At 48.1% G+C, this 24,435-nt stretch overlaps 1 protein-coding gene across 6 annotated transcripts in view; it reads left to right on the plus strand.

Moving 5' to 3' along the window:
* Positions 1-24,435, plus strand: part of Daam2 (dishevelled associated activator of morphogenesis 2) — a 106,367-nt gene that overhangs the window by 36,351 nt on the left and 45,581 nt on the right. The window contains exon 1 of one of the 6 annotated variants that reach the window (XM_021186430.2): positions 18,585-18,650. The exons of the other annotated variants lie outside the window; for them this stretch is intronic. The gene's annotated coding sequence lies outside the window, so the exon portion shown is untranslated. Of the gene's footprint in view, positions 1-18,584; positions 18,651-24,435 lie in introns of those variants that run through there. 6 annotated transcript variants of the gene reach the window in all.

A 24,435-nucleotide genomic window follows, 5' to 3' on the forward strand; every position in this document is an offset into this window, starting at 1 on the left:
ATGGCCTCAGGCAGAGGCCCCGGTCACCAGAGCTGGCATGGGAACACATGGGCAAAAGGTCCAGGTCCATGCTGGGAGAACGGGACTGAGCCAGCACCCCACAGTGCAGAGCAAATGGTCCTCTAACCCCATTTCCTGGGGCATGCGCACAGGTGAAGCTGACCTCAAATGCCTAGGTATACCTATGCACGCATGCCTGAGGAAGCCCAAGACCTTGGGCCTCCAGTGGACAAGGCAGAACTCAGTAGCAACTTCTGCTCTTCCAAGATCAGGGCTTCTACTTCAGGGAAGGCCTTTGCTGAAATCTTAGCTCTTCTTTGGGCCAGAGTCTGAACAGGGGATTTGCTGAAACAGAAGATGCCAGGAAGTAATCTAGATGCTATGGAGATCTGGGTTTCTATTGGGGGTGGGGAGGATAAGGCCATCTCCACAGAGTCACAATGGTCAGTACCATTTACTGTGTACCTTGGAGGCATTGGTGACTATGACAAAGGCTTATCTACTGTTTAAATGCTGTAGGGATCCGTGTGTGTGTGTGTGTGTGTGTGTGTGTGTGTGTGTGTGTGTGTTCAGTTGCACAATGTATGCATGCCTATGGAGGCCAGGGCTCAGGTACCATCTTCCTTATTTATTGAGATCTAGTGTCTCTGTGGCCTGCAATTTGCTGATTGTACAAGACTGACTGGTCACGTCTCAGAGACCCTCCTGGCTCCACTTCCATAGCACTGGGGTTAGAGGGATCTTCTACTGTACTTATCACCTGAGTGTGGGTTCCTGGGATTGATGACAAAGGACTGTCTTACGAATCAAGTGATTTTCCCCCCCTCCATCCAAAGAAATTATTTGAGTCATGGATAGTTTTATGAATTTTACAGAAACTGAAGCTCAGAGGTTAAGGATCACGCCTCCTCAGAGATGGAAATTTACAAATGAGACTTGGATATCTTCATCCACCTATTCTGTCAGCCAGACACTCCCTAATCACCTCATCTTCCACTCCTTCATCTATCGATCCATCCCCATCCCCATCATCCCCTCATCCTCTCATTCCCTCATCTACCATCCCCTCATCCCTCATTCCTTCATCCTCTCATTCCTAATCCCCTCATCCCCCATTCCCCAATCCATCCATTCCCTAATCACCTTGCCTATCCCCTCATCCCCCACTGCCTCATCCCTCCATCCCCTCATCCCTTCATCCTCTCATCCTTTGTGTCCCTCATCTTCTCATTCCCTCATTCCTTATCCTTCATCCCTCCTCCTCTAATCCCCTCATCCCCATTTCCTGATCCATCCATTCCCTAATCACCTGTCCATCCCCCATCACCCACCCCTCCATCCCCTCATCCCCTCATCCCTCGTCCTCTCATCCCTTCATCCCCATTTCCTGATCCATTCATTCCCTGGTCACCTTGTCCATCCTGCATCCCCCTACCCCTGTATCCCCTCACCCCCCTCATCCATCCATTTTATCCATTTATTTAGCTAAGTTGAACTTTTATTATGAGCCATGTGGTAGTCACCAAAGGTACAGCAGGGACAGAAGCTGTGAAGGGCCTCAGGGGAGCATAACGGTACAACCTACTTGTCGGCCTGCATCCAATGTCTTTTGCACTATGCTCAGAGAACCTTGGGGGTATGTGTGAGAATGTTCTTCTCAAGGCTGAGAAGGTGTGGGAGAATCTTTTCTTTCTTGACAAATGCTACATTGTGTTTTAGGGATTATCTAAAAGTTCTGTCTCTGCGGCCACCACAGAGCCTGCTACTGGCATCAGAACTTTTGTTGTTGTTGTTCTAGCGTGTTTCTTATCAAGTTGGTATACTGTGTGGTCTCTTAAAATGACAGTGTTTAACATCTGGAAGCTCTGTGTTTTATACTGGAGTCTGAATGGGAGCCCAAAGGACCAGAGATGACTCAGAAAGGCTGCTGGGCTACCATAAGGGATATGGTACAACATCCCTCCCCAACTGGGCAGGCTGGACTAGGGGGGAGCAGAACAAGGTCTGAAGAGGCCAGAGACTCAGAGAAAAACAAGCGGGTCAGGAGAGATGACCTTGAATCTGGGGCTTGGTGTCATGCTTTGAATACTGCCCCTCTGACATGCACAAATCTTTACACCTTCCTGGGTGGGCCTTTGCAGAGGGACACTGTGTGCTGAGGTTAGAGAAGGAGGGGCCTCAGGCCACCCAGAAGACTGGCATCTCAGAGAGCAGTATCTCCAACTCCTCCCACCTACCCAGCTTCCCAAATCCTAGCTTCTTTCAGGACCTGTCCATTTGGTGGCATGGTCATAGTGCCAACCTCTCTGGAGGGAGCCATGGCTATGATGAACCTCAGCTATCCAGAATGACTAATCCTAACCATCCAGAGTGAGTCTAGGGCTGACCTGGTTCCTGGACCTTTAACTGGGATGGGAAACTTCATCAGTCCAGGATGATTATCTAAAAGTTCTGTCTCTGTGGCCACCACAGAGCCTGCTACTGGCATCAGAACTTTTGTTGTTGTTGTTCTAGTGTTCTATATATTGTATCTGGTCTCCACACTCAACTGTTCTGCAGTCTCTTGTCCGTCCACCACTGGGGATCTGCCAAGATCTACTGCAAAGATCCTGAGAATAAAAGCTTTGGCTTTGAGGGCCACAAGTTTCATGTCTCACACCTCAGTTCTGTCCTTGGCCTTAAAGTAGCCATAATCTGTAAATAAGCCTGGGTGGCTAAATTCTAGTAGAAGTGGGGTTGCAAAAGCCTCCAGGGCCAGAGTTGGCTTATGGGACGTCCATAGGCTAACCCCTGTTGGAATCAGCCCCAAGAAGACCCATGGCTGGTTCCCATGGTACATCTTGTGTCTGTATGAGCTGGGATCCCCAGTCACAGGAACCACTTGCCTTCCCCCCTCTCCTTCCCCTCCCCTTCCTTTTCTCTGCCCTCCCTCTCTCTTCCCCTCCCTTTCCCCCTCTTCCCTCTTCCCTGCTCTTCTATTTTCTCCTCTATCCAGGATCTTATGTACTCCAGGCTGTCCCCCAACCTGCTATGTAGCCAAGGATGATCCTGAACAAATCTTCTTGTCTCTCTATTCCCAAGTAGTGGGATAACAGGTTGCTGCCAGCAAGCCCTATTTCTCTCCTGCTAGGCAAGCAGTCTATCCACTAAACTACATCTCACCCCACCCATCTTGAAGTTTCTCTTCTTTCTTGCCTTCTAGCTTTGCTTATGGACTCTCCTTCACAGGGAACACCCATCCTTCACCCCGTGATACCTGCTACCTGCTTTTGAGTTTGACTCCATCTTCAAGTCAAATGTTTCCTCTTTACATCCTGCTGTGACCTTCCTCTTTATCCACACCAACACAAGACATCTTCCCCTTTCCTGAGACTGCTAATTTTGTGCTGACTTACCAGTGGCCCGATTAGCTACATCTTAATGAGTTATTCCTGACTTTATTTTTCAAGAGCAGGAATCAATGGAACTTGTCTTATCTGCTGCCTCCTCTACTCCTAGCTCCATGCCCACCAGAAAAGTGTTAGAGGTAATCCTAGTGACCTCTCCCTCCTCCTGAGAGAGAGATCCAGTGCTGCACAAGGGGCTTTATGAGGCCCAGCTGTGCCCAGGATCACCTGTTGGATAGTGTGGATAATTCCAGCTCTGGTTTAGTAACCTGAGATGGCTCCAGCTCCTACTCCCTGAGATCATATGCCCCTGCTTGTTTTGACATCCCTTGGGGTGCTGGGGGGGGGGGAGGACAGTGTTGGATGTTCTAGATTTCAAAGTAACGTTTTTTTTTTCTTAGCAGCTACTGAAGGCCAGGCCCCTGCCAGCTCCTGGCCCCCTGTGTTAGTGTTTTCAGTTAGTTAAGAAAACAAACCCTGGTCCCTGACTGAGACAGTGAGGTAGATAGAAACAGAGGAGCCAGTGGTCATGTCCAGTGCAGGAGAAGATGGCCAACAGCTACAGGAGGGTGAGCAAGCTGAAGGAAGGCCTGCGTGAGGTCGAGGGCACCTCAGATGCCCTCTCAGAGGGAGAAGGTTCCAGGGACTCAGTGCCAAACAGAGACCAGAGCTCAGCTTCTGCCCTTCCTGCCACATCTGTATACATCTGGACTAGATGCAGGTGGCAAGAGGCCACTTGGAAGACAACGGTGAGACAAAAGAGCCGTCTTAAGAGCATGTGCTTTTCACCAAACCTGCTCATCTCCCTTTCCTGCTGCTGGAGGACAGTGGTGGAAGGGGACTGGGGGTGACTTTGGAGTCCCAGACAACTGACCTGTCCTTGTGGAAAGGGGGTCCTGCTTCTCAATGCAGCTCCCCACCCCCCCACCCCCCGCCCAATCAGCTGCAGCTCAGGTTTTAAAAGAGTTCATGACTGTGGTGCAAGGAGCAAAGCTCCTCTTGGGGGCCCTTTCTTAGCTGAGCTGGGCGCTCACGGCATACCTCCCCTACCACCTGCTCACCACTCAGTGGTGCTGGGGAAGGTATGTGGACTCCTAGCTTCCAACAGGACATTTGAGACGAGGATCTGAAGTTATGATTGGTTCCTAGGATGCCAGAGGCTGTCTTCTGAAGATATGGGTAACATAGTTGGGCCCAGCTGGGCTCATGATACATGAGGGAAACCTTTTCTAGTATATCTTGGCTAAGAGTTGGGGAAATTGTAAATTTTGTTTTAGAGACAGTCTCATACTGCAGCCCAGACTAGCCCGGGGAGTAAAGTGGATGTCTATACAACCAGGCCTCTTTTCCCATCTGCCTCTGCTTCCCAAGTGCTGGACCTACAGGCAGAGACCTCCACCTCCGAGTGAAGTGTATGCAGCAGGCCCTTAACCCATTAAGCTACATCCCCAGTCCATACTCTGTAGCCAGGCTGGCCTGGAACTCACTACGTAGCCCAGGCTGGCCTTGAATTCATGGTCACTCTCCAAATTCAACTCCCAAGTGCTGCATGGCAGGCATGAGCTGCCACGCCTGGCTTTCACTGTTCTGTTTGAATTGCATTTTTGTGATTGTTTCCATTGCATGTACAACCTCTAGTAGAAGCTGAAAGGAAACCAAGAGCCATCTAGCGCTTGAGCATTATTGCTGTTGCTAGGAAGAGTTCAACACCACACTACAAGGGGAAAGCTTACTTGTGTACATAGCCCTGTCAAGCATTTGCAGAGGGTCCTGGGTAGGACAAGGGACTTGCCTCTGGAGCTCTAGTCTCCTTGCCTGTACTATGGACTTAATGATCACAGGCATCCTTTTTCTTAGCATCCTGGGACTAAGCGGTAATGGTGAGAGGGCCATTTCAGAGAAAGGGAGAGCTGGATCCTCACCTAAGAGAACAGGATTCCAAGAGGGGAGGCGTGGCTACTGGAGGTAAAGGGATACCCTGTTTCCAGAGTCAACAGTTTGGGACTGGGTTTGTTGAGTGACACTGCTTGCCACTGTGCACACACACACACACAATAGCACCCACACCTCTGCTTTCTCTATGTGGACTCTGTCTTACTTTTTTTGATCGCTGTGACAAATACCACGACCAAAACAACTTATAAAAGCATACCAATGAGAGCATTTAAGTTGGGGGGGGGTCCAGGTCCATCACGTGGAGGAGTGTGGCACATACCAATGAGAGCATTTAAGTTGGAGGGTCCAGGTCCATCATGTTGAGGGGCGTGGTAACGGGCAAGCAAGCATGGAGCTGGAGAAATGCCTGGGGGCTTCTCCTCAAGTGCAGGTCAGAGAGCTGAGGAGGGGGGGGGAGAAGGAGGGGTAGCCCACCCCCAGTGATCCATCTCTTCCAACAAGGTCTCACACCTCCCAATCCTTCTAAACAGTTCTACCAGCTCAAACACAGGAGGGACATTCTCATTCAATGTACCCCAGAGGCTGTGGAAGTGCTTTGGGCTCTGAGCCAGTGACAGGGCCCTTAGGGTTCCCAGGCAGGGCTTTTGTAGTGGGTGTCTCCTTGTGAAGCTGAAATGTCCCCTCTCCCCACTCTACCACCCCCAGCGTTCACATTTTTTACCTGAACATAAAATCTTTTTTTTTAAGTTATTTATTTATTTTATATGAGTACACTATTGTTGTCTTCAGACACACCAGAAGAGGGCGTCAGATCTCATTACAGATGGTTGTGAGCCACCAACATAAAATCTTTTAATGAGAAATGTAGATGATCCCAGAGCAGCTGGTTTCAGAGTCACAGAAGAGGGAATCCCCCACCCCCACCCCCTGCCAGGCTGACTCTTCAGCCCCTATAAGTGCCACCTCAGGCCACCACCCGCCACCACCACCGCAGCAGCATGTGGCATGTGATAAAGTCTCAGTAGATGCTGATTGAATGAAGGAATGAGAGTGAGTGGCCCAAATGACATGGTATGGTTCCGTTTTCTGCTTCCTCCCTTGGGTGTCCAGGCCTGATGCATGCCTGGAAGGTGCATGCCAGTAGAGGAAGGATATAGTGAAGCCTGGAATGGGTGGGCCAGCCAAATCTTGGGGTGGGGTGGGGTGGGGGTGGGGATAGGGTGGGCTGTCTCCTCTGAAGATTTCAGTGCTTTCAGAAAACAACTCTCTCAGACAGTACTCAACAAAACATCTTGTGGGCATACACTTTTTTCAGGGTCAATCGAGGGCCATATATATATATATATATATATATATATATATATGTGTGTGTGTGTGTGTGTGTGTGTGTGTGTGTGTGTGTGTATGTATATATGAACCTTGGAGAGTGGAAAGGGATTCTTGTTAGGGTAAAGTTTCATTGGCTGAGGTTTAAGGTTCTAAGGATACCTCATTTGCATGGAAAGGCATTCCAGGAAGTTGAGCTTGTAGTTTCTGCCAAGGATTAAGTAGCGTTGGGCTCCCCAGATGAGGCAGAGAAGAAGCCCATCTAAGAAAAGGGGGTCTTCCATTTTGCACTGAGCTCAGGAACACTGTCTGGATGTGGAAGACTGCAGCCTCCGTAGCGAGGCACAGCTGTATGGAGGCCTGATTATTTTTCACTGCAAGGCTGCAAACAGCTGGTGTTGGGCTCAGTTACTCATAGGCCACCTTCATTGGAAGGTATATGAACAAGCCACTCGAACCAGCATCTCCCCTTCTCATACTGTGGTCCATGCAGGCATCCAGAGGCTGGCGACTGGGACATCTCTCTTGTGCTCCAGACTGCTCTGGGTAGCGTGTACCATGCAGTTTTTTGTGTAGATGCAACTACATCTTGGCGCTGCCTTTCTGTTCCTGGCCATTGTCTACGGTAGTGTGCGATCCCATAGCTGTGCACAGCGTAGTGGATGAAGTATAACTGTGTGTGTGTCAGGGGAAGGGGAGCCAGTAGGGCAGGGCCCCAGTTTGTGTCACAAAGGATGCCTGTTCTGGAGGCTGAGAGATACCTTGTCTGTGACTCGATGAGGAGTTATCGCCTTTGAAGCCTTTAATACTTGACTAGGAGGAGATTGGGCAATTGGAACTTTGGGGGCTGCCAATGGGATACGAGAAGATCCAGAACTGATTGGGTCAGTAGAGACTTGTCCTGCAGAGAATTTGTTTATTCCTTGGCACACTGAGGTGCGCTTTCTGAGGCTCTGGTGCACATGAGTCTACCTTGTTCTAGTTCTTGACGAAAAAGGCTGGGGGTTGGCAAGCACCCTAGCTTCGTTCTGAGACAGCCTGTTGTTGAGAGGCATGCCATTATGCAGGGTCTCTTACTGTCCTGTCCCCCAGGCTGCCTCTGCTTTCCAGAAGCACCCTGGTGTTGCCCTTCTCCAGTATCTGAAACTTGCTCCTTCCCAGGCTGAGTTACATGTCATTCACCCAGGCTAGCTTACATTGCATTCCAAGGACCATTCAGAAACATTACTGTCCCTCCTGCCTGCTTTCCAGGAGAGTGCGTGCAGCAGGTTCCCACTGCTGTATCCTTACTATGTGCAACACACGGCCCAGAGATGGGGGTATCCGAGCTGGGTGCCTGGGGACCAGTGCTGGGTTTTCTTCATTTTTTCTGTGGTTATGCCTGGTGTCGCATCTCTTCCTAGTTCATCCAGGGAGAGGGATGAATGCTTAGGGGAGTTTCTGACAGACTAGAACTTTCTGAGAGACTAGAGACATGAAAAGGCCCTGGTGGGAGAGGTACCCTTTGTGACTTGGTCAGTAGAGGCTCTTTTGCCCTTGGACTCTCAGCCCTCCCAAGCTAGCAGGGGCAGGGGGAGCTCCAAGGCTGATGGGAAGTGGTCTCTGAACGAGAGTCTCCATGCATGAGGCCTACAATCTTCCTTTCTCTGAGTGGGGACATGATGATGTCGGAGGGAAACAGACCTGCCTCTGTAGCTGCCTGGCTCAGGCAGCCGGCTGAGCTGGAGGGAGAGCAGGCCGCCTGGGAATAGCTGAGAAGCATGTAAAGACCTTAGGTCTACATCCTCCAAGGCCAGGATGTGGCGTGGGACCCAAGCAGGCAGAAGTTCCCACCGCTTGGCTAAAGAGCTCTTAAATACTCCAGACCCAGGCAGCATCCCTCAGCAGGAGGGTGGGGGAGAGACACTAGCTGCCTGGGTCCAAACCACATCAGGACCAGGACAGCTATGCAGTCACACACCTCTGATATTTTTCTTCCACCTGGACAGCTGCCAGGGGCCCAGCATCACATTGCCCTGATTTGGGGTGAGAAGAGTCAGCGATGAGCCCTTTCAGGCCCTGCCTAAGGCAGCATAACACCGGCCTTCTCTAATTAGCAGTCATCTGCTTACCACATACCCAGGATTTGAGCCAGCACATCTACACATATCATATTACATAGTTGCTTCATTTACGAAGGGCTAGAGACATCAAATGAGTTAGCTGGGGCATGGGTATCACTTGTTTAAGCTCAGATGGTTGCTAAGTTAAGTTTCATATATTTGTCTGTATTTTAAGGGCCTGTCATGGGCTAGGCAGCGATTCTGCTCACTTTGGACAGCAATGAAAGCTGAGAAAAATGTACAGCGACACATGCCTGGGCTTTCCTCGGCATCCATGAATGGGCTGTATCAGGTTGGATTCCCTGGGTTTTTGAGGGTGGACTTGCTGATGAAAAGAGATGATAAATGCATATGCTATATGGTTTTTCAAGTGTGTGGGAAAATGGAGAGATGAGAGGTTGACAGAGCTGGGGAAGGGGAACCCTGAGGAGCCTCTCTGAGATGTCCTTATAGATGGTATGTGCTGTTGACGACACTGTGATGGGTAATCGTGGCTGTCATTGTGACGGCATTGAGAGGCACCTGAAAGACTGGTAGGTGTGGCCTACCTCTGAGTGTGCCCATGAGGGTCTTTCTGAGTGACTTAACTAAGGTGACTAGAATGATCCTGAGTGGAGGCAGTGACATATCAAAGGGTGGGATCCCAGATGGGAGAAAAGGTAAAAAGGAGCCAGCCAAAGGCCCAGGCATCCTCTCTGTTTCCTGACTGACATGCTGAGAGCCATTCTGTTCTGCCATGTTTGCCCCCACATTATGCTCAGAACCCTCCGAGACTATGAGCCAAAACGAATCCTTCCTTCAGCTGACTCTCTTGGACATTTGATATGGAATGAATATCTCTCATGCACACATGCATGTGCACGCACACACATGCATGTACACACACGCATGCATGCACCAACTTGGTGTTCAGGAGGTGCCAGAGACTCCCCCAGCGGCTACATAACTCCCTCATCCTCAATGTTACCTGTTGAGGCAGATTATACTATTGTTCTAGTCTTCAGATTGGGGAAATTCAGGGTATTTGTCACTTTTCTCATGAGTGTGACAAGTGAGTCAGCATAAGAAACTCAGGGAAGGAAAGGTTTGTGTTGGTTCCAAGTTTCAAAAGGACTTTCAATCCACCATCACAAGAAGGGTCACTGACAACTAGAATGTCACAGGGCTGTTTCTTCGCACGGGACAGGATGCAGAGAAAGGATGTCGCTAGAAGCAAGTGGGCACATTCTTCAAAAATCTCTCCCTAGCATCTCACCACATGACCCACCTGGCGAAGGCTCTATGGCTTATCAAATCTCACCATGGGTTTGTAATCAAGTGTTCAAAAGGTATACCTGTGGACTCACTTCCAGACTCACAGAGGCATGGGGAGCTAAACTGGCTTGCCAAACATGTCACAGATAAGAAGTGGCACAGGGGCCAGAATGCAGGTCTGCTGGCCCTGGTGTGCTAGCTTTTGACTGTGTGCTCCTTCCTAAGCTGCTGGGAGAGTAAATAGATAGGAGGCTTCCGAGACCTCACCTGGACAGGCAACATTAATACTTTGGGATGACTGTGTGGTAGCAGAACTGATACAGATGTTCACTGATGCAGGACTGGACATTCACTGACATTCACCAATGGGTTGAAAAAGATCATATCCCTGGGCTTCTGAAGGCGGACCTGAGAGCTGGTGCTGAAGAAGCTGAGGGCTCTGAACACCAGTGGAGGGCTCAGTTTCCAGTGTCTCCTCTGAGAGGCAAGGGTGAGAGATGGCAGCCCCAGCAAATAGCTTCTTTACTGTTACTGCCTTGGTATTGACAGAGAATGTCTCCCAGTTGTGTGTGTGTGTGTGTGTGTGTGTGTGTGTGTGTGTGTGTGTATGTGTGTGTGTGTGAGAGAGAGAGAGAGAGAGAGAGAGAGAGAAGCTTAAATTCCACTATATATTAGAAGCCCTCAGGAGGGCTGTTAGCCATTGGCTCAACCAGGAATAAAGACCCACTGTGTGTGTTGCTGGTGGGCTCTGAATTCCCTTCCATCCCAGGGATGCAAGCACAGCATCTTTCTTTTTCCTTCCAGTTGGATAGTGATTTTCTCTACCTGGTTGGGTAACTGTACTTAGACAGAAGTGATAACATCCTGCTTCATATTTTTAGCTTTTACTACACCATTAATGTCATGTTATTGATGTTAAAACATTAATTCTCAATAAAATGATAAAATGAAGGAGGAAACTCCAGCTCCAAACAGGCATGCCATGTGCATCTGGGTGGACCTTAGTTCTCTCTCTTTCTCTCTCTCTCTCTCTCTCTCTCTCTCTCTCTCTCTCTCTCTCTCTCTCCTTCCCTCCCTCCTTCCCTCCTTCCCACCTTCCTTCCTTCCTTCTCTCTCTCCCTTTCTCCCCCCACCCCCACGTCTCAACAAATGTGTCAGTGGAAGGGACATTCTGAGATGGAGGCTGATGGAAGGGAAGGAAGCCAAGTCGGTGAGAGGTGACTAAGATGGCCAGAAGTGGCAGGAGGCAAGCCAATGTCACAGGCTCTTTTTCAGACGTCCTGCTTCTCCTAGTTAAGATGCAAATTTGGAACTGCCTCTTTTAGAAAGCCCTTTCTGTTGTCCTCTTCACAGTCATTCTCCGTCTGGTTAGTTCTAACCAGGTGGCCATAGCATTGGCTGCCCCTCCCTGCTCCCATCTCATGGCTGTTTTTCTCCTGTCACTGTGAGCCTCCTCTCTTGTGTCATCACTAGGCTTGTGCATGTATGTTCTTCCACCGGGTCCTTAGGAGACCATCGTGTGTCTGACACATACAGGCAGGCTGCTGAATATGCCTGAAGATACATGTCAGACACGGAGTCCAGGCAATGACAGAGGTGGCATACCTTGGCACGGAAGCAATCCCTGAAGTCTGCAGCAGGGAATCAGTGCCGGGGCAGGCGCGACGCTCATTGCGTGTGTCTGGTATCGTGATGTCCTTCATGTGTTTTGTGCATATCAGTCTGAGGGCAGGAAGACTTGGCTACATCTCACCATGGTTCAGTTCAATCCCTGAACCCTTGTGAACACAGAAGAAATGCTTGCCATGGCAACCATGAATTTGTACTCCCAACTCTAGGGAAGCGAAGATAAGTGGACCCTGGGGTTTCTGGCCAGCCAACCTAGCCTATTCAGCAAATTCTGGGCCATGAGAGACTCTACCTAACCAAAATAAATAAATAAATAAATAAATAAATAAATAAATAAATAAATAAATAAAATAGAGGATCATTGAGGTAACTAGAAAATGAATGATAGCCAAAGTTGACTTCAGGCCTACGCACACATGCAAATACATCTATCTTCACAGAGAAACAATATGCAGATACACGTATGTGCATGCACACACAGAAGACTTGCAGAACGTGAAAAGGAGCCCCTGCCCCCTTTCCATTCGTAGTGTGTGAGTCCCCATAACCTGGTGTTTGCTCCCAGAGGATAAGGGCTCTCTGTCATTATATCAGAATCCTTACTGTGCATCTCTGGTCTGGACAACTGGGGATAGATGAAGGTTTAAATGGGAAAGGGTAGGGATAATCATTGAGCTAAATAATGGCAAAGGGAAAGGTAGAGGCTGGCAAAGAAGGCAAAGGAGTTATTGCGATCGGGTGATGGGAGGGAGGCTGCTGGTACCAGTTCTGATTTGGGAAGTTCCCACCAGGTGGCCATAGTAACATTGAGTCAGGATGATTAGCTGGTGAGAGAGGAGGGATTCTGGGAGCTGTGGTGGGAAATACTATGCAGACAGAAGTCTAGAGGGAGAGTGTCTTTCTTTCATTTCACTTCTTTCCCTCCAGTACTTAGAACTGAAGGCATTTCTCAGATTCCTCAAGTCCCCGGGGCAGGGCTATGAGTTTGGGGGAGGGGGGCAGTTTAAACAAATGTGTCTGGACACAGGCATGTGGAGAGTGTCCCAGGGAGCTGGCAAGAGGGGAACGTAAATTGCAACGTTGGAGGAAAGGAGGCTCTATGTTGAGTAGCAGAATTTCAGCCCCTCTGCCGGAAAGATGGCATAGACCCCTGTGACCCATTTCACAGAGTCCTGTCCTTTCTCTGTGTCCCTACTTTCAGCTCCTGTTCTGGCTCACATGAGCTCATATCCTTGGGACTTGGTGCTTTCTTAACTGGGCTGTTCTGTGTCATTTTCTTGCATTCAAATCTCCCCTAGTCTTTAGAAATAAAATCCGTGTAGTTGTGTCCAGATGCATTCGTGTGTGTGCAGGTTCACGTGTGTGAGTACCCGCATGTGGAGGCCAGAGGGCACCCTTGGCTAGTGTCCGTTGGGTATTATACACTACTATTTGGGGGGTAAGGTCTCTCACAGGCTTTGAAGTCACCAAGTAGGCTAGGGTAGCTGTCCCTGCCCCTGTCAGGGATTTAGCTGTCTCCACCTTCCCAACCCTGGGATTCCCAAGTGTGAGTCACCATGCCTGGCTTTTTTACATGGGTTCTGAGAATCAAACTCAGATCCTCCTGCCTGTAAGGTGAACACTTCAGCACCCCAGTCATCTCCCTAGCATTCCTCCAGCTTTCCCAAAGAGGCCATCTTCAAACAGCAATGATGCAAACACCTACAGTGTATCAGTTGTCCTACCATGTGCCAGGCAGCTGCCTCCGTGCCCCCAGGTACCTTTTTTTTTAAGTCGCAAGGACACATTATGTCATTGTCGTGAGGATCTCTAGCTGATATGTGATGGAGCACAGCCCCAGACAGAATGAGGAAGCCATCCAAGAAGGCAAGAAATGTCTTAAGTTGTTTGGTGGTGGCAAAGCCTTTCCCTCTCTGCTTAGAGCTGGGGAAATAGAGTTGGGGACAGGTGGCTGCACTTGAGCCCATAGCAAGCTTCCGGCGTGCAATGGATCTGGCTCTAGGCTGGCTGAAAACCTTCCCTCACCCACCTTGGATCTGACGGATGCTCAGTTGTCGACTCCTTCCCATTGTCCTGTTTGTGAGCTCTAGGTAAAGGGCAGGAAGCCCAGGTTTCGTGAGCAACTGTCCCCCTTATCGAACACGCGAATGCCACCAACCCTTGGGAACAGAGGAACCTTCCTAGCTTCTTGCTTCCAAAAGAGGCAGGACTGGTGGTGCCTCAGGCACACCATGGAAGTTTTGCACAGTCAGACCATTCAGCCTGAGTTCTCTTTGAGCCACGTGGGCATCTTTGGGGATGGGACCAGGCTCAAGTGGAGTTGAGAAAGAAAGCCTGGCCACTTAGTCTTTCTCACCTCTCATCCCATCGTTAGGGAAGAAGTGAGGCATCTGACCCATGCCTCCGGGAGGAGCTGTGAATTGGCCTTCTCCTTGCCCCCTTCTCTTGGATCAGCCACGGGCAGGGTGGGTGCATCTGGGCAGGTCTTGGTGAAGAAGTCAGAGGCCTATCCTGTGGAAAGGTCTACCATTGGTGAGAGGGCTTGCTTATTAGGAAATTCAGAAATCTAAAGCCATGGTTTCACAACTGCTTTCTCAGAATCATGGCAGCGATTCCAACCTCCATCTGTCTGCTTCTTGCATCCATTTCCCTATTGGTCCTGAGCTGGAGCAAGAGGACGAGATGTTCTTCTATGGGAAAAAACAAACCAAAACCAAAACCCAGCACCACTTTATGGAGCTATTGTTGAGTTTAGTCAGATGGCTCATTCGAGCTGCGCCCTTAGTCAGAGGTCAATCAACATTGCTGCGTGGGATTTATAACCCAGCCCTTTCTGGTCTTACTACACCCTCCCAGGAGAACTGAACTCCCAGTCTCCAGCCTTGCCCAGCAGCTCAGACTTGACAGTTAACACCTTCATTACTACCTGAGTTCATCACTAAACTTGAGGCCCTCCTGGTAGCAATTCATGAGAGATCTGAAGGTGAGAGGCAGGTAGATTCCTGTGGAGTAAACATGGCTGCCAATTTGATGCTACCACCAATGAGCAGTGGAGCCCGCTTGGTTCTCTTTCTGCATCCAGCTTCCTCAGGTGTCACTGAGAGATCACAGTGACAATGACCTTGTCTATTTCTTATGATTTGAATTGTGATACCTGGGAGCATCCAAGGTGACTTATAGGAGGAACATGGATAAATTAAAAATGTCAATTATTATTAATTGAGGTAACTAGGCCTGTACTCCTGCTGGCCTGGGGACACCCCCCCCATTTGAGATAATCAGACCTAAGGCTGGTGAGCTGTGACTTGAAAGGAAGATCAGAGGAAGCTGCTGATTGGCTAGGCTCTTTCTAGTGCTGGCCAAGGTACCTGTAGATTAGACTGGTCTGGATAACTTTTTGTATGTGCCAGCTTTTTCAACTTGTTTGAGTTGATAAAGTTCTTCATGAGACTGTGCAGTTTTAAATTTTGAACAGTCCTGACCACACCAAGATAAGCCACTTGCCCTACTGGCCTCTACCCAGGCCCCAGGCCCGTCTGTAGCTTCTTGCTCAGTTGGCTTGGAGCAGGATCCAGGTGTTGCTGTTGACGATGTAGCTAAGGATGAGATGCTAAGGGCCTCACTCACAATCATAGCCACAAAGAGAAGAGGTGAATTGTGGGAAAGGGTGGTGGTATAGGTGGTACAGATGATGGCACAGACAAACCAAAACTAGTCTTGTGTCCAGATCACTCAGAGGGAACTTGCAGCACTGCAGGTGCCTGGCTCTTGACCCCATCCTTGCCCACCTGGAACTCTGAGGGCATCTAGGTGACTGGGTCACTAGGTGCCTCGGGATGCAATGCCATTTGTGATCCAGCAGAAAAAGGTAGCAGGAGAGATGAGAGCTTGGGAACCTAGGCTCTCATCCAAGCTGGTAATTTGACGAGTGGTTTTGACCTGAAGCCAAGAAGAGGTGTGAGAGGGGACTAGTGAAGCAGAAAAGAAAGGGGTTGACTCAGCCTGGGCTGGTAGTTAGCCAGACCAATGAGGACAGTGCCCCGCATAAACTGCTCCATGCTTAGGGCTCATGCAAGCCGAGGTGAGCTGAGCCACAGCCAGCCATTCGAGGCTTTGCACACCAGTCCCCTAGATACTGCAACAATAGAGTCATGTGACCAGTGCCTGGATGGAGTGGGAGGATCCACGTGGGTGTCAATGCAGAATTGACAAAGAACACTTGTAGGGAGAACTAACTGGCTGTCAACACCAGGTAATTTATAAACAGAACATTTATTTGTGTACATGTCTGTATGTATGCATACATGCCTGTATATTGTATGTGCATGTGTGTGTATGTCTGTGTGTGCATGGATGTGTGTATGCATGTATGGTGTGTGTGTGTGTGTGTGTGTGTGTGTGTGTGTGTGTGTGTGTGTGTGTTGGGGAGATGTATAGGAGCTTTGGCCAGCTGGTCAAAATCTGTTTGTAGTCCCAGTTTAGGGAATTATGTTCTGTGAACCTTGACCCAGTGGTTTGATTTCATTCCCCCCTCAAACTTAAGACTTGGGTGCAAAGACCGAAGTGGAAGAGTTTCTTGAGCTCCCTGTAGAGAAGAACTCTGAGGGCAAGTCAGTTGCTAGAGTGATTGCCCAGCCTACATGAGACTCTGGGTTCACTTCACAGCGTGCCCTAAAACTGGATAGAAGAACACATGCCCGTAATCTCAGAACCTGGAGGCAGAGGCAATAGGATCAGAAGTTTTCAGGTCATCCTTGGCTACACAGAAATTTTGAGGACTGCTTGGCCTATGAGATCCCTGTCTGAGAAAAATCAGTTTCTTTTTATGAGGAAGAAATAACACCTAGGCTGGGACTGATGCACTGTGCGACTGGCAGCTTGCAGCACTTCTGCTAGGCCATCCCCAGAGAGAATCGGGAGGCAGAGTCAGTTTAGAAAGAGGTCCACATATGTTCCTGGATTGTATCTGAGTAGAAATCTATGGAGGTGTGGGTCAGGGAAAGGAGGGTTCTCCAGGGATCACTGGAATTGTCTATGATAAAAAGCTGGAAGGGGTGTTTTAAAGAGGAGAAAAGCAGCCATGCAAGCTTTGAACCCTGGCTGTGGGAACGGACTCTGGGTGGGCAATCTTTGAGCAGGGTTGGCCACAGGAGAGGCACTGGGTCTTGGGAACAGAAGCAACTCCAGAGAATAGGGAGAATTTCAGGCAAGTGGCTCACTGAGAAGATGGAACAGACCATTAAAAAAAGGGTTGGAGTAACAGGTGGAGTGACAGTATGCAAGAAGGTGGCACACTGTTTGGAGGTTTACAGGATGGGGAGTCAGCATCCCCAGCACTGCGAAAGGGAGACCTTTCTGTGAAGAGAAAGGAGCAGAGAATGCAGGAATGTCAGGTATGAAAAGAAAGTGGGCTAGAAGTGAGGTGCTCAGCCAGGGCTAGGAGAACTTGGGTGGGGGCTGGGTTCTAGAAGAAACCTCAGCTTCTCTAGCCTGCTCCTTGAAACACTTGGAGAAAACTATCTCTTACAGTATTTGTGTGCAGCATGCGGCGTGTGGAAGGGACATGAACAAGAGCAGTAGGCTGTACCTCTCATCCTTGTACATCATGCTGAAGCAGGAAGGTCACCACCAGTTTAGGGCCAGCCTGGGGAGCTACACACATAGTGTGCTCTAGAACAGTCTGGATGACATAGTGAATCCTTGTCTCAAAAACCAAAACCAAAAGGGTTAGACAGACGGTTCAGTGGTTAAGAGCACTGGCTTCTCTTGCAGAGGAGCCAGAAGTCTCAATTTTCAGCACTGATGCAAACTTCTGTACCTCCAGGTCCGGGGTATCTGATTCCCTCTTCTGGACTCTATGGGCACTTCATGCATATGCTGTACATATATACATGATGGCAAAACATTCATCCACATAAAATAAAAATAAATAAAACTTTGAAGTAAATAAATAAAATAAAATAAAATGAAAATGAAAAACCAGAAATGAGAGATTCAGAAATCAAAATGCCCTGAGTTTACCTGGGAATTCCACTTATGATTTAACTGTGACCCCTCTTGAGAGCATTTGGCCAAGATCTGCAAACTTTTTCATGGATGCTGGAAAGGAAAGGACCTGGGTTCCTTAGGTATGCACTAGGATTAATTTCTTAGCAGTGAATTCCTCTCATTTCTTTGTATATCTGGCTGTTCAAATTAATCCATGTAGAGAGGCTCCCAGGACATGGCATGGTACCAGAAGGACCAGAATCTGGATGCAGCCAAGTTCATTGTTATAAAAATACAAACACGTACAAAATAACTCAAATACTATGATTCCCTATGAACTGGGGTTTCATGAGGTTTGGGGGGGAGAGCAAGCATGTATTAGAGTGGCCAGAAAGGCCGCTGCTTTGCAAATGTGGGGATAGACAGAGAAAAGCTAGATGGAGAGAAGAAGAGGTGGAGGTGGATACTGGGGGAAAAGGGATGGGTTATCGCCGAGATCCGCAGGAGATGGAGCAGCGTAGTTCTTGACTTTATTTCAAAGCTCAGCTAATCTCATGCATTTATTACTTATCCAATTCTAGAATGATGAAGGACATAGAGTCTTTGTGCAGGCTTAATGTATCGCCACTTTAATACCACATCTTATCACGGACAGAGTCAGGACTCTATTGAATACAGCAATTCATTAGCTCTTATCAAGTTCTTGCCTCTGGGGAGAGGGGAGATTCACCGCAGCCTTCCAAGTCTTCTAGTGCCGGAGGAGTAAGTGGGTCACTATGATAGCAAGCATGGCAGCTTGGCGTGGAGGAGGGAGGCCGGAGAGGGAGGAGAAAGATCAGAGGGATAGGGGCCAGTTCTTGAGCAGTGTGGATCAAGGCCATCGGTGCAGGAAGCCACCCAGATTAAAGCAATATATCTGTCTTCAGTCCTGCCCATCCAGGGACTGTGGGTAACAGATTTGGAAACATACAGGGAGTGGCTAGCCCAGGCTGCACTTCCTTCGAAATCCTGTCAGAGTTGGCCACTGTAGAGACGGGAAGGACCAGCTTCATGGTTTTCAGGACTTGGGGTAAGAAGAAAATACAGGGTTTCTTATTTAAAACATATTAAAAGTTTCAAGACAGTGGCAGGAGAATGTAGATCGAGAGGGTATCCAGCTGGCATCCCAACGGCATCCCACGAGGACCAGATCACTAGGACCGCTCTCGGGTGGTGTGTGGTGAGATGATGCGGCCGGATGGCTGCCTACAGCTGGGGCTCTGAGCCAGGCTGCTCTCTGCAGAGGCCAGGTTCTATTCTGAGAACTGGGATGGCGAGATGAGTGAAGATTCCGGACTGCCATGCGTACCTTACTTAGATAGTGCCACAGCTGTGTGGACATCTTCTGTTTACACTATTACGGTCGTTCATATCCTGCGATCTCTGCGTGGTGGATAGGCTGTTTCTGAGTTTTGGAATTAGTGAAATGGAGGTTTTCATGCTTTTATCCACTTTACTTGGGCAAGCTACTGGGCTTGTTGAGCCTTAATTTCCTTGTATATAAAAAGAAGCGTGGCCCAGCCTGGTGGCACAGGCCTGTAATCCAACTGCTACGGAGGCTGAGGTGGAAGGATCACACATTTGGGTTCTATCTGAGCTGCACAGTCAGTTCAAGGGTATTCTGAGTAACTTATTGAGGCCCTGTTTTCAAACTTGAAAGATTTCTTAGTACTGTAGATGTAGCTCAGGGGTAGAAAAGTGCTTAACATTCTCAAAGCCCTGGGTTTAGTCCATAATATCTAAAAAATAAAAAACGGACATCAAATCATAACACCTTGTGTGCAGGATGTCGGGATAATTAAATGTACCAACCCTAAGTAGGAAGTGAATTTCCAGGCTTGGTGGCACAGGCTTCTAATGCCAGCTACTTGAGGGGCCGAGTCAGGAGTTCAAGGCTTGCCTGAGCTACATACAGAGCGAGTGCAAGGCCAGCCTGAGCGATGGAAGCTTGTCTCAAAATAAAAGGTGAAAATAAGACAAAAAGAAGTTGGGACGACTAGGCGTGGGCGTGGGGTGGGGTGGGTACTTAGTGTGCTCAAGACTCTAGGTTCAATGATCAAATCTCAAAAAAAGAAAGAAGTGGGGGGTGAGGGGAGGGGAGGGAGAAGGAGAGGGAGAAGGAGAAAAGACAAGGCACATGAGTCCCCCAGCTCTTAGTGTACTGAGTGTCCTTCCTGGAGATGTGTTGGGTTTGGGTTTGTTTCTTTTCGTTTGAGGTGTGAAGCACTGGAGTTGTTTGGGTCCTTGATTGACACCGACTTATGTCTCCCATCTCCGATTCTCGGGAGCAGCTAGAACTTACCAGATGATTTTCCATGGCAAAGGCAGGGCCACCCCGTTGTAACACACAGGCAGAAAGTCCAGTTATAGTTGTTAGGCACACGACATGCACATACACACACTCACAAATACCACTCACTCACACACACCACACACACCCCACTCACAAAGATACACCCCATACATACCTCACTCACACAGATACAACATGTCTATATACAGCATATACACACACTACTCACACACATACACCACACACATAAGATACACCACTCACACACCCCACTCACACAGATACACCCCACACACACACACACCCCACTCACACAGATTCAACACACACACACACACACACACACAGGATCAGATATTGTGTGATAGGAATGAGCCCTCCTCCTCCGGCCATTGCTGCTGGTTACAATCAGTCAGGCATCCTGATGTCCCTCACTTGCTGGGAGAGGCACCAGGTGACTGAACGCAGGTTCTAGCCCACTGCCATACCTGCACCCACTCAGTGGTCTCTGCTCCCAGGACATCCTGTGGCTCATGGGAAACTGAAGTAAAGACTCTTCAAATCACAGTTCCTCAATACGGTGCCTGGATATCCCTTTCTGGGCTGAGGGTGGTTTGGTAAGAAGCTGGCATGGCGCAGCTTTTCGGGAATGTGAACAATTCCTCTGTTCATGTTACTTGGAGCTGATTTGTCTTTCCAAGAATTCATGGTGTGCTTCTTGAATAGTAACACATATAGCAATGTATGCATACAACCTACCCCAAATATACCACACAAACAGTACCCATGCATATATACCATAGCTCAGATATGGTACTTCATGCATTGACAAGTATCACTTCTGCTAATGCACCATATGTACAAGTTACATATACCCTTACACACTCACACAAACATATATATGAAGCTCAGTATATATACAGCTTATATAGAGACTCATATCATACATATACACTCCTTACACAAACGTACAAATCCTACTTATACAGATGATACCTACACACACCTCACATGCACATATACCATCTATATACACATACCATATACATGTACCACCTAAACATGTACATCACACATGCACATTTATCTTCTACACACATGCTCCACCCATGAACATGTAACATCAACACTCTGCAAACACACATATGTCATCTTTACATAGACAGCATATACATGTATGTCATTTACACACCAAGCACGTAGACACACACATCACTGCCGCCCATGTTCACTTCCCCATTGGGGTAGCCAGGCCAGTTGGGCACCTAGCTGGATTGTAGGGAGGGAGGCTTATCCAGGCACATGTGGGCGCAGTGCAGGGTCTTGCTCTGCAATGAACACACCTGGGAACAGTTTCAGAGAACTTGTTCATTTACTGGGGGTGGAAGAAGGGGTATTTATGCTCCTGGCAAGGTGGCCTGGGTCTCTGGGACAAGGTATGTGTGACTGTGCACCATTCGCCAGGAAAGGGGTGTTGGAAGGTGTTTCATCTACATAGTCAGGGGCTGAGGGTGGGGGTAGGGGAAACCTTATAAGATCAAAGAAGGAGTGAACCCTGATAACTGTCAGGGTAGGAAATTCTTACCAGGGTTGATGGTGAGGGAGCCTGTTTATGGCACAAGACTGGGAAGTGGGAGGGAGGCAACTCCTGCTGTCCTTGTGTTTGAGGTATTTGGGGTTATAGCTCCCTTGACCCTTCCTCAGTAACCAGGGACAATATTTTCCCACATGTCACCTCAACATATATACCACATATGTTCATATTCCACTTACATGCATACTTTTCACATCTATATCTACACGAATGTACCATAATCTATATAAATTATCTTTAACATATCACCTGTGCATATATACAATGAAACAAATATGGACATATATTTACAGACCTACTTCATGTATGCACATATACCCTCTACACACAATACATATACATATACATATACATCATATACATATACATGAACCATCTGAACCTATACAATGACACACATATGCAATCTTCAAGAATATACCATATACATTTATGCCTTCTACACATATGCACATCTCACATGTGCATGTACTATCTACACATATCACACATATTCTCTCTACATATACATGCATATCTACCATCTCCACATATGCATATATACCTCTTATATACACTACACATCATATACAATCTACACACAGTACACATGCATATATACCATAATAGATCACACATGGACACAAACCAAAAGCACACATACATATGTCATACATACACATACACACACACACACATACACACACACACACCACAAATGTATACCACACATGTACATATACTATCTACCTATGCAAACCACACATATGCACATGTCCCATTTACTCACAGGACATATACACATACAGATCTAAGGTACCACCCACATGCAATATCTACCTATATTATCTACATGCACTTTTACACATACACATACACCATTCATCTATACCTTAAATGAACATTTACCACCCACACATACCACACCCATATAACATCTACCTACACTTTACATGCACGTTCTTTGTTAGAAAGAATGAATGAATTGGCTGACAGATGAAATGGTGTGAACAGGCTGAGCGGGGAGTGAAGGATCACTTTGTATGCACCATTTATCGTCTAGTAGATCACCTGCCATCCCTGTCTTTTGGTCCCTGCCCTATCTACCCTACTTTGCCTCCAAGAAGGTAGACTCTACCTGTAATAGAGGATTTGTGTCCAGTCAGGTCCTGGGCTACACATATGGCCTTCTCTAGATGCCAAGATGCTGGGGCTGGCATATAAGAGGGTATTGAGTGATAGGGAAGACCCATGAAAGGTCCAGAGAGGGGCAATGTGTGCATACTAGGCCAGGCTTGCTCTAAAAAGGAGCTTGATTTGTTCCCAAAGTGTTCTCTCCCTAGCTCTGCCTAGGCTCATGCTGCTAGTCACAAAGTCAGGGGGCGTAGAGCTGGCCTGGGGCCTCTGAGTCCAAGCCCAGGTTCCCTATGCTATGTGACCCAGTAAAGCTTGAGAACAGAACACATGAAGCCAAGGAGAGTGAACCGGTAGCATGTGTTCATTCTGTTTTGCCATACAGGCATGTGGGGGTAGAGCTGAAGCACTGATCTCACGAACTAAAGGGGGCTCAGTTTTGGCTTCACAACAAGACCACTGGATGTGAATGGAGTTCAGAACACACACTTGTGAGTCCTAGCTGGGTCTCTGGGCAGCAATGCATTGTTGACCAAGCAACTTAACAGCTCTTGAAGCTTTACTACTTGTTAGCCTAATTGGTATTTGTGTCGGTATTTGACCAGTGTGAACATCTTCCCTGGCCAGTTATCATGGCTCACAGGGCTTTCTTCTCTAGTAGCCTGGAGAACACCTTCAGTGTCAGAATCTCCAGGCCAGTACCAGTTGGACTTCTCCATGTTCTATGGCTCAAGTGTCCAATGTCCTCAACAATAAGGTCTTACTGTCAAGTTCTAGAGGGTAACCAAGAGCATCGGCAACATCCTGTAATGTTTGGTGGTGGTGATGGGGGGATGGTGTCTATGGGACCTCACCAGCCAACAACTCCAGAAGAGGTCACCACTTCAGGCTCTGGGCTTTTTACTTGTTAACCTGTGGGGACTACTGGAATCATGAACTTTTTATAGGGTAACCATACTTAATATCTCTGTCTGTCTCTTGTCTCTCTCTGTGTATGTATTATGTACATATGTATGTATATACACATATAGCTTCTATGATAGCCAGTTTCCATACCATTCTTCCAAGGGGTCCTCAGTGTTAGTCATCCCTCCTGTGTTTCCTGCCCTATCCTACCCACCCATCCCTGACCCCATTTGACTCTTTCCAAGATCACTGTGCCCAGGATCTCAGCATCACCAGAACAACTCACAGGAAACATACAAGTCTGAGTTAGAGATTCCGAATCTATCGAATGCTTGAGAAAATCCTGAGCTGATCCTGACTTAGGACATTGGACAGGAACCCTGAGGCTTAGGGGGTTATAACAGTTTCTATCCCTGTGCTGTCAACTAACTGTATGATCACTCGATGACCTGACTCGTGGAGACACGGTTTTGTGGTTGTTTGTTCCTTAATCGTTTCTTTTGTGTGTGTTTGGGGGGCATGGGGTACAGTTATGTGTGCAGATGTCTGTGCACATGTATATATCTGCTTATAGGAGCTGGAGGACAACCTGGAATGATGTTCCATGAGAGCTCCCCAGCTTGTTTTTACCAATTTGACTGGGCTGTCGCTCAGCCAGTGCCAGGGATCTAGCTACCTGTCTCCCTCTCCCCAGTGTTGAGATTATAAATACAGGCAGCCACGAATGGCTTCCCATGTGGGTTCTGAGAAGCTGAGCTCAGGTCCCTCTGCATGCACAGCAAGCATTTTTTCCAACTTACTCGTCTTCCTAGCCTCTTAATTACTTCTTTAAAATGACAGCATTGATCTAAGGTCTACATGGGTATAAAATGGCGATCTATCCCAGTGTCTTTCATACTGTCAAATTGG

The sequence above is a fragment of the Mus caroli genome, unplaced genomic scaffold (genome assembly GCF_978045245.1).
Source record: "Mus caroli unplaced genomic scaffold, Mus_caroli_1 scaffold_18, whole genome shotgun sequence".
Lineage (NCBI taxonomy): Eukaryota > Metazoa > Chordata > Mammalia > Rodentia > Muridae > Mus > Mus caroli.